Source organism: Dama dama, chromosome 5, assembly GCF_033118175.1.
Source record: "Dama dama isolate Ldn47 chromosome 5, ASM3311817v1, whole genome shotgun sequence".
Taxonomy (NCBI): domain Eukaryota; kingdom Metazoa; phylum Chordata; class Mammalia; order Artiodactyla; family Cervidae; genus Dama; species Dama dama.
Window position 1 is genome coordinate 49764822 of NC_083685.1, and position 11017 is coordinate 49775838.

Genomic DNA, 11017 nt, shown 5'->3' on the forward strand with positions numbered 1-11017 from the left:
ACTTTGGCTAAAGGGGCAGAAGGAACCCTTCCTCTATTGAAAGAAAGAAGGTCTATCATGAGGTCAGATGTCAGTCATCTAGTCAGGTGACAGGCAGACAGCCGGGACCCAGCTACACCTCTGGAGTCCGATGGCTTGCAAGAGGGGTTCTTTCTAAACTAGATCCATCCCCAGATTCCTCTCATCCCAGAAACTTGAACCAAATGCTGCTCACAACAGGAGCTCAAGCTAAGGTGGGGACCACTGCAGCAGGGCTCCCATCTTGCCATTAACTTGAAAAAAATCTTCCAAGTTCAGCAAAATGGGTACTCAGATTTTCTTGAGACCTCTGAGCTGTTCCCAGCAGCTAAACGCTGCCCCAGCTGCCCATAAAAAATTAAAGACAACCTTGGCTAAACCCTATATAAAGAATATGGTGGTGGTAGATAATGTCACACTCCATTTTTGCTGTCAGGCACTTTCATATAAAGACCTGATGCCATGTGATTTGGCTCTGATTTGTTGCATCAAACCAAGGTCCCAAAGGAAATTGTTGGTTACATCATCTTTGGCAAAGTTATATAGGAAGTAAAAACAATGTAGGTAAAGAGACTGTCCCTTGAAGCTGACCTCTCTGACAAGTCTCCTGTGATCTGTCACCATGGCTTGCATCTTTGCTAACCAAACCAGGACTACAAGTGTTGGCTTGAATACTTTTAGCCAGTAATGTGGTTGTGGCAGTGATATAGAGTTAATATCCTATGCACCTATTTGTCATCTGAGGAAACTCATGCTCGATCTCAAAAAGGCCAAGATTTTAGGTCAGTGACTATCTTTAATCTTATCACCTGAGCGTGACCATGCATCGGTCCTCAGACTGACTTGCATCTGCCCTGTTGTTTCTCAACTGCAACACAGTGAGTACACACTGCATTTGCACAGTCTAGCCAAGAAGGCTCAGGATGAAGGACTTCTTTCTTATATTGTATATCTTCAAAATACAAGGAAAAGATATAGTCACCAAAGATAGTGGCCTTTGTCCTTTCTGAAGTAGACAGTCAAGCTAAAACCTGCATTCATCAAGCCCTATGGCATAGTGACAGCTGCCAATTTTTCTTTCCTGACAGTGCATCTGCAATGCTGAGGAAAAAAACTCTGGTCATGGGTTATAAGCTGAAGGCACATATGAGGGATTTTGTGTATTTGTTTCAGGATTCCAAAGATCAGCTTTCACTTGAACCAACATATGCCACACTAAAAGTGCTAGAAAAGTTAGGATTAACAATAAATGATATCGATGCTTTTGAATTTCATGAAGCTTTCTCAGGTTGTATTTTAACTAACCATAAAGTCATAGATTCTGATTAGTTTATACAAAACTACATGGATAAAAAAGCAAAGTTGCATTGAGTCCTTTGAAGAAGTTTAACAGTTGAGGTGAATCACTGTCCCTAAGACACCTGTATGGAGACACTGGCTGCCAACAAATCATGAAAGGATAAAGGCCAGTATGACTGAGTGGCTGTACTGAGGTGGAGTGCAGGGCCGTGCTGTGACAGATAACAGACTAGGAAATGGGGACTTGGAGGTCTTGTGCAATACTCACCCAGGACAAGGCAATTTCAATGCATTACTAAATGACATATATATCTCCTAGTTCCTCTTAGGAAACACAATTTGTGGTCTTCTGTTAAATGTTTGCAAGTAAACCTTGCTAGCGTTCTGAGCTTTCCAATAATCATGGTTCACTGCTCTTTCAGGGATTTCTTAGTCATCAGAATCTCACATAGTGATATGTTAAACATTTGTTTTTGGACTCTATTTTCATTAAAGATTAAACAAGTGGTTGCAATTTGAGAAAGAGATTAGCTGGCATTTGAAATCATCTTTATAACATTGGCAAAATATACTCATACATATTTGTGACCTAAAGATAAATTATTTCCTGTGAAATACAAACCAATGTACCTCTGTCTTTATGGAAACATAGTTCAGAATTTAAACATAATTGAAAACTTACAATAAATATTTAGATACAAAAATACCATATTTGTTAACCTTAAACAGGAGAATTATTGGAGGGGAAGAAATAATAATTATTATTAATAGGTACTCACACTACCCATGAAGTGGTATACTATCATTTGAAAATGGACTTAAACTATATGTGAATACCTATTGCAATATTTATGGTTACCCTAGGACAACCATAAAAATAGAAAAAAAGAGAAGTATAACTATATGCTAAGAAAAGAGGAAATATGGAATCATGTAAAATGCTCATTTGAAACCACAAAAGTCATACAAAGAGGGGAAGGCAAAGTAGGAAAAAAGAAGGAGAACATTAAATTCAAAATAGTAGCAACGATGGTAGATATGAATCCAAATACATCTCTGAATAACAATGGTCCAAATGCATTAACTAAATGATAAAGACTGTCAGAGTGAACCACAAAACAAGACCCAATTATCTAATATCTACAAAAAACTCATTTTAAATATATATAAAAACATGCATAGATTTGAAGTAAATGGCTGGAGAAAAATATGGTAATACTAATCTAAGAAAGCAGAAGTAGCTATATTAATCTCAGATGGAGCAGATTTCAAAGCAAATAAAGCTATTATGGATAAATAAGGACATTATGTAATGATAAAGGGGTCAATTTTCCAGGAAAGTATTACAATCCTTAATATTTATACACCTAACAACAGAGCATCAAACTATAAGAGGTAAAATCTGATAGAACTAGAAAGAGAAATAGGTGAATCCACTATTATGTTGTAGTTGTCAAAACCCTCTCTCAGAAATGGACAGATCAAGTAGGCAGAATATGAGTAAGGACATAGCTGAACTCAACAACATCAATCAACTGGATATAATTGACATTTATAGACTTAATCTTCCAACAACAGCAGCATACACATTCTTTTCAAGCTCACACAGAACATTCATCAATATAGACCATGTTCTCAGTTTAAATACACCTTAAAAATTTAAATAATATAAATCATACAATGTCTATCCTTGGATCACAATGAAATTTAACTAGAAGTCAATAATAGAAAGACAACCGGAAAATATAAAAATATGTGGTGATTAACCAACACACTTGAAGCAACACGCGGACCAAAGAAGAAATCTGGAGAAAAAATTTACAACATTCTTTCCTAAAATTAAAAAACAACTTATGAAATTTGTGGGATGCAGCAAAAACTGTACTTGGAGGGTAATTTATAGCATATAATTCATAACATAAATTTATAGAATACATATATTAGAAAAGAAGATTTATACTATAGACCAAGATCCCTAATGGATATTAATGCAAAAATCTTCAACAAAATATTAGGAAGTTGAATGCAACAATGTATAAAAAGAATTATATACTGCAAACAAGTGGGATTTATTCCTGCTAAACAAGGAAGATTGAGCATTTAAAAATCAGTTAGTGTAATTCACCAATAGACTAAAAAAGCAAAACCACATGATCATATCAATAGAGGCAGAAAAAATACTTTACAAAATCCATCCAACATTTATGATAGAAACTCCCAACAAGCAAGGAGTAGAGCCAAACATTCTCAACTTGATAAAGAATATAAAAATTCTACAGCTAACATCATCACTTTAAACTGGAAAAAACATTGCCAGGAGAAATATCAATAACCTCAGATATGCAGATGATACTATCCTTGTGGCAGAAAGTGAAGAGGAACTAAAGACCCTCTTATGGACAGTGAAAGAGCAGAGTGAAAAATCTGGTTTAAAACTCAACATTCAAAAAACTAAGTTCATGGCATCCAGTCCTATCACTTCATGGCAAATAGTTGGGAAAACAATGGAGACAGTGACAGATTTTATTTCATTGCGTTCCAAAATCACTGCAGATGGTGACTATAGCCATAAAGTTAAAAGACAATTTCTCCTTGGAAGAAAAGCTATGACCAACCTAAAAAGCATATTAAAAAGCAGAGACATTACTTTGCTGACAAAGGTCCATCTAGTCAAAGCTATGGTTTTTCCAGTAGTCATGTATGGATGTGAGAGTTGGACTATAAAGAAAGCTGAGCACTGAAGAATTGATGCTTTTGAACTGTGGTGTTGGAGAAGACTCTTGAGAGATCCTTGGACTGCAAGGAGATCAAACCAGTCAATTCTAAAGGAAATCAGTCCTGAACATTCATTGGAAGGACTGATGCTGAAGCAAAAGCTCCAATACTGTGGCCACCTGATGTGAAGAGCTGAATCGTTAGAAAAAACCGTGATGCTGGGAAACAATGAAGGCAGGAGAAGGGAATCACAGAGAATGAGATGATTGGATAGTATGGCCAACTCGATGGACATGAGTTTGAGCAAGCTCTAGGAGTTGATGATGGACAGGTAAGCCTGGCATGCTGCAGTATATATGATTTTTGCATTATTTTCTTATTTATGATGTCATATAAAACCCAAGAATATTCAGTAAAATGATATTAAAACTGTCTTATACAGAAATTGTCATTGCAATATAAAAATATCACGTGTCTTCAAACTGTCTTCTGGCTAAAGTCTTAAATCTATTTTAACATAAATATGGATTCAAAAATTCATTCTTAGTTAAACTGTATTTTCTCTAAGTTTATGATAAAAATTATACACATTTAAATGGATCTGCTATCATTTGAGCTAAATTAATTTTTTAAATGTATTTATTTCTTATTGAAGAATAATTGCTTTACACAATTTTGTTATTTTCTGTCAAACTTCAACATGAATCAGCCATAGGTATACATAGATCCCCTCCGTTTTGAACCTCCCTCCCCTCTCCCTCCCCATCCCACCCCTCTGGTTTGATAGAGAGCCCCTTTTTGTGTTTCCTGAGCTATACAGCTAATTCCTCTTGGCTATTTATTTTATATATGGTAATGTAAGTTTCCATGTTACTCTTTCCATATATTTCACCCTCTCTCCCCCTCTCCCCATGTCCATAAGTTTATTCTCTCTGACTGTTTCCCTATTGTTGCTCTGTAAATAAATTCTTCATTAACATTTTTCTAGATTCCATATATATGCATTAGAATATGATATTTATCTTTCTCTTTATGGCTTACTTCACTCTGTATAATAGGTTCTAGGTTCACCCACCTCATTAGAAATGACTCAAATGTGTTCCTTTTAATTGCTGAGTAATATTTCATTGTGCATATGTACCACAACTTCTTTATCCATTCATCTGTTGATGGACATCTAAGTTATTTCCATGTTCTAGCTATTGTAAAATGTGCTGCAATGAACAATTGGATACATGTGTCTTTTTCAATTTTGGTTTTCTTGGGGTATATGCCTAGGAGTGGGATTGCTGGGTCATATGGTGGTTTTTTATTTTTATTTTAGTATTTTTTTTGTTAATTTATTTATTTTAATTGGAGGCTAATTACTTTAAATTATTGTAATGGCTTTGCCATACATTTACATGAATCATATGGTGGTATTATTCCTAATTTTTTTTTAAGGAATCTCCATACCATCTTCCATAGTGGCTGTATCAATTTACATTTCCACCAACCGCACAAGAGCATTCCCTTTTCTCCACAACCCCTCCAACATATATTGTTTGTAAACTTTTTGATGATGGCCATTCTGACTGGTGTGAGGTGATATCTCGTGGTTTTGATTTGCATTTCTCTAATAATGAGCAATGTTGAACATCTTTTCATGTGTTTTTTAGTCATCTCTATGTCTTCTTGAACAAATGTCTCTTTAAGTCTCTTTCCCACTTTTTGATTGGCTGGTTTGTTTTTCTGGTATTGAGTCATATGAGCTGCTTGTATATTTTGGAAATTAATTCTTTGTCAGTTGTTTCACTTGCTATTATTTTCTCCCATTCTGAGGGTTGTCTTTTCATCTTGCTTATAGTTTCCTTTGCTATGCAAAAGCTTTCAACTTTAATCAGGTCCCACTTGTTTACTTTTGTTTTTATTTCCATTATTTTAGGAAGTATAGAGGATTTTGCTTTGATTTATGTCATCAAGTGTTCTGCCTATGCTTTCCTCTAAGACTTTTATAGTTTTTGGTCTTATATTTAGGTCTTTAATCCATTTTGAGTTTATCTTTGTGTATGGTGTTAGGAAGTGTACTAATTTCATTCTTCTACATCCAGCTGTACAGTTTTCCCAGCAGCATTTATTGAAAAGGCTGTCTTTGCCCAAATGTAGATCCTTGCCTCCTTTATAAAAAAATAAGTTATCCATAGGTTCATGTGTCTATTTCTGTGCTTTCTATCTTGTTCCATTGGTCCATATTTCTGTTTTTGTGCCAGTACCATACTGTCTTGATGATTCTAGCTTTGTAGTATAATCTGAAGTCAGCAAGGTTGATTCCTCCAGCTCCATTTTTCTTTCTCAAGACTGCTTTGGCTATTTGGGGCCTTTTGTGTTTCCACATGAATTGTGAAATTTTTTGTTCTGGTTCTGTGAAAAATGCCATTGGTAATATGCTAGGGATCACATTGAATCTGTAGATTGCATTTGGTAGTATAGTTATTTTCACAATATTTATTCTTCCTACCCAGGAACATGGAATAGCTCTCCATCAGTTTATGATGTCTTTTATTTCTTTATTAGTGTCTTATGATTTCCTATGTACAGTTCTTTGACTCCCTCAGTTCAGTTCAGTAACTCAGTCATGTCCGACTCCCTGCGACCCCATAAACTGCAGCAACCCAGGCGTCCCTGTCCATCACCAACTCCCAGAGTTTACTCAAACTCATGTCCATTGAGTCAGTGATGCCCTCTAACCTCTGATCCTCTGTCATCCCCTTCTTCTCCTGCCTTCAATCTTTCCCAGCATCAGGGTCTTCTCAAATGAGTCAGCTCCTCACATCAGGTGGCCAAAGTATTGGAGTTTCAGCTTCAACATCAGTCCTTCCAATGAACACCCAGGACTGATCTCCTTTAGGATGGACTGGTTGGATCTCCTTGCAGTCCAAGGGACTCTCAAGAGTCTTCTCCAACACCACAGTTCAAAAGCATCAATTCTTCTGAGCTCAGCTTTCTTTATAGTCCAACTCTCACAGCCATACATGACCACTGGAAAAACCATAGCCTTGACTAGACAGACCTTTGTTGACAAAGTAATGTCTCTGGTTTTAATATGCTGCCTAGGTTGGTCATAACTTTCCTTCCAAGGAGTAAGCGTCTTTTAATTTCATGGCTGCAGTCACCATCTGCAGTAATTTTTGGAGCCCCAAAAAATAAAGTCTGACACTGTCTCCATTGTTTCCCCATCTGTTTGCCATGAAGTGATGGGACCGAAAGTCATGATCTTACTTTTCTTAATATTGAGCTTTAAGCCAACTTTTTCACTGTTCTCCTTCACTTTCATCAAGAGGCTCTTTAGTTATTCTTCACTTTCTGTCATAAGAGTGGTATCATCTCCATATCTGAGGTTATTGATATTTCTCCCGGCAATCCTGATTCCAGCTTCTGCTACTTCCAGCCCAGCGTTTCTCACGATGTACTCTGCATATAAGTTAAATAAGCAGGGTGACTATATATAGCCTTGACATATTTCTTTTCCTATTTGGAATCAGTGTGTTGTTCCATGTCCAGTTCTAAATGTTGCTTCCTGACCTGCATATAGGTTTCTCAAGAGGCACATCAGGTGGTCTGGTATTCCCATTTCTTTCAGAATTTTAGGTAAGTTTATTCCTAGATATTTAATTCTTTTTGTTGTAATGGAGAATGGGATTGATTCCTTTATTTTCTTTCAGATTTTTCATTGTTAGTATATAGAAATGCAAGTGATTTCTGTGTATTGATTCTGTATTCAGCAACTTTGCTAAATTCACTGATTAGCTCTAGTAATTTTCCGATACTATCTTTAAGGTTTTCTATGTACAGTATCATGTCATCTGTAAAGAGTGGGAGCTTTATTTTTTCTTTTCCAATCTGGATTCCTTTTATTTCTTTTTCTTCTCTGATTAGTGAAGCTAGGACTTCCAGAACTATGTTGAATAACAGTGGTGAAATTGAACAGCTTTGTCTTCTTCCTGATGTTAGGGGGAATGCTTTCAGTTTTTCACCATTGAGAATAATGTTTGCTGTGGACTTATCATATATGACCTTTACTATGCTGAGGTAGGTTCCTTCTATGCCCATTTTTTGAAGAATTTTAATCATAAATGGGTGCTGAACTTTGTCAAAGGCTTTTTCTGCATCTATTGAGATTATCATATGATTTTTATTTTTCAATTTGTTAATACAGTGTATCATATCGATTGATTTCTGTATATTGAAGAATCCTTGCATCCCTGGAATAAACCCAACTTGATCATGGTGTATGAGCTTTTTGATGTATTACTGAATTCTGTTTGCTAAAATTTTGTTGAGGATTTTTCCAACTATGTTCATCAGTGATATCGACCTGTAGTTTTCTTTTTCTGTGTTGTCTTTGTCTTGTTTTGGTATCAGGGTGATAGTGGCTTTGTACAATGAGTTTGGAAGTGTTCTTTATTCTGCAATTTTTTGAAAGAGTTTTAGAAGGATAGGCATTAGCTCTTCTCTAAATCTTTGATAGAATTCTCCTGTGAAGCCATCTGGTCCTGGGCTTTTGTTTTTTGGGAGATTTTTGATCACAGCTTCAATTTCAGTGTTTGTAATTGGGTTGGTCATAATTTCTATTTCTTCCTGGTTCATTAAGTCTTGGAAGATTGAACTTTTCTAAGAATCTGTCCATTTATTTTCCAGGTTACTTACTTTATTGCCATGTAGTTGTTTATAAGAGTCTCTTATAATCCTTTGTATTTCTGCATTGTCTGTTGTAACCTCACCTTTTTCATTTCTAATTTTGCTGATTTGGTTCTTCTCTCTTTTTTCTTGAAGAGTCTGGCTAAAGGTTTGTCAATTTTGTTTATCTACTCAAAGCTTTTAGCTTTATTAATCCTTACTTATTATTACTTCTTAATCTTCACCATTGTTTCTTTCATTTCTTTTAAATTTATTTCTGCTTGTATCTTTATGATTTCTTCACTTCTACTGATTTTGGGGTTTCTTGAGGTAGGGTTATATTGCTATAAACTTCCCTTGCAGAACTGCTTTTGCTGCATCCCATAGGTTTTGAATGTTGTGTTTTCATTGTCATTTGTTTCTAGAAACTATTTTTTTCGCTTTGATTTCTTCAGTAACCTGTTGATTATTTAGAAATGTGTTGTTTAATCTCCAGGTGTTTGTGTTCCTTACAGATTTTTTTCTTGTAATTGATATCTAGTCTCATTGCATTGTGGTCATCGAAGATGCTTGATATGATTTCAATTTTCTTAAATTTCCTGAGGTTTGTGACCCAAGATGTGGCCCATCCTGGAGAATGTTCCATGGACACTTGGGAAGAAGGTGTATTCTTCTGCATTTGGATGGAATGTCCTGAATATATCAATGAGATCCATCTCATCTAATGTATCATTTAAGACTTGTGTTTCCTTATTAATTTTCTGTTTTGATGATTTGCCCTTTGGTGTGAGTGGGGTGTTAAAGATTCCTACTATTATTGTGTTACTGTCAGTTCCTCCTTTTATGACTGTTAGTGTTTTTCTTATGTATTGAGGTGCTCCTATGTTGGGTGCATAGGTATTTACAATGGTTATGTCTTCCTTTGGATTGATCCTTTGATTATTATGTAGTGTCCTTCCTTATCTCTTGTAATATCTTTTATTTTAAGGTCTATTTTGTCTGATATGACGATTGCTACTCCAGCTTTCTTTTTCTTCCCATTTGCATGGAATACAGTTTTCCATCCTCTCACTTTCAGTCTATATGTGTCTTTAGATCTGAAGATGTATTCTTACAGACAGCATATATAAGGGTCTTGTTTTTGTATCCATTCAGCCAGTCACTGTCTTTAGGCTGGAGCATTTAATCCATTCATGTTTAAAGTAAGTATTAATATATACATTCTTATTGCCATTTATTAATTGTTTGGGGTTGATTTTGTAGCTCTTTTTTCTTCTCTTGTATTTCTTGACTATATAAATCCCTTTAACATTTGTTCTAAGGCTGATTTAGTGGTACTGAATTCTCTTAACTTTTGCTTGTCTGAAAAGCTTTTTATTGCTCCATCAATTTTGAATGATATCCTTGCCGGGTACAGTAATCTTGGTTGTAGATTTTTCCCTTTCAGTACTTTAAGTATATCCTGCCATTCCCTTCTGGCCTGCAGTTTCTGATGAAAGATCAGCTGTTAAGCATATGGTGTTTCCCTTCTGTGTTACTTGTTGCTTCTCCCTTGCAGCTTTTAATATTCTTTCCTTGTGTTTAGTCTTTGTCAGCTTGATTAGTATGTATCTTGGCATGTTTCTCCTTGGGTTTATCCTGCATGGGACTCTTTGTGCCTCTTGGACTTGATTGACTGTTTCCTTTTCCATGTTGGAGAAATTTTGAAATATAATCTCTTCAAAAATTTCCTCATATCCTTTCTTTTTCTCTTCTTCTTCTTCTGGGGCCCCTAATTTCAAATGTCAGTGCATTTGACATTGTCCCAGAGGTCTCTGAGAATATCCACAGTTCTTTTCATTCTTTTTCCTTTATTCTGCTCTTCAGAAGTTATTTCAACCACTTTATCTTCCAGCTCACTGATTTGTTCTTCTGCTTCATATATTCTGCTATTTATTCCTTCTAGAGTATTTTTAATTTCAGTAATTCTGTTGTTTGTCTCTGTATGGTTATTCTTTATTTCTTCTAAGCCTTTGTTAATTAATTCTTGTATTTTCTTCATTTTGTTTTCAAGGTTTTTTTTAATCATCTTTACTCTCATTATTATCAACTCTTTTTCAGGGAGTTTGTCTATTTCCTCTTGATTCCTTTATTGTGTCTCTAGTTTGTTCCTTCATTTGTGTAGTATTTCTCTGCCTTTTCATTATTATTTTTAACTTATTGTGTTTGAGTTCTCCTTTTCCCAGGCTTCAAGGTGGAATTCTTTCTTCGCTTTGTTTCTGCCCTCCTAAGATTGGTCCAGGTTTTTTTTGTAAGCTTCCTGTAGGGTGAGAATTGTGCTGAGTTTCTG

General features: G+C 35.5%; 1 pseudogene; it reads left to right on the top strand.

Moving 5' to 3' along the window:
• The first annotated feature begins 301 nt into the window (after positions 1-301).
• Positions 302-1481, top strand: LOC133055535 (trifunctional enzyme subunit beta, mitochondrial-like; annotated as a pseudogene).
• The last annotated feature ends 9536 nt before the right edge of the window (positions 1482-11017 follow it).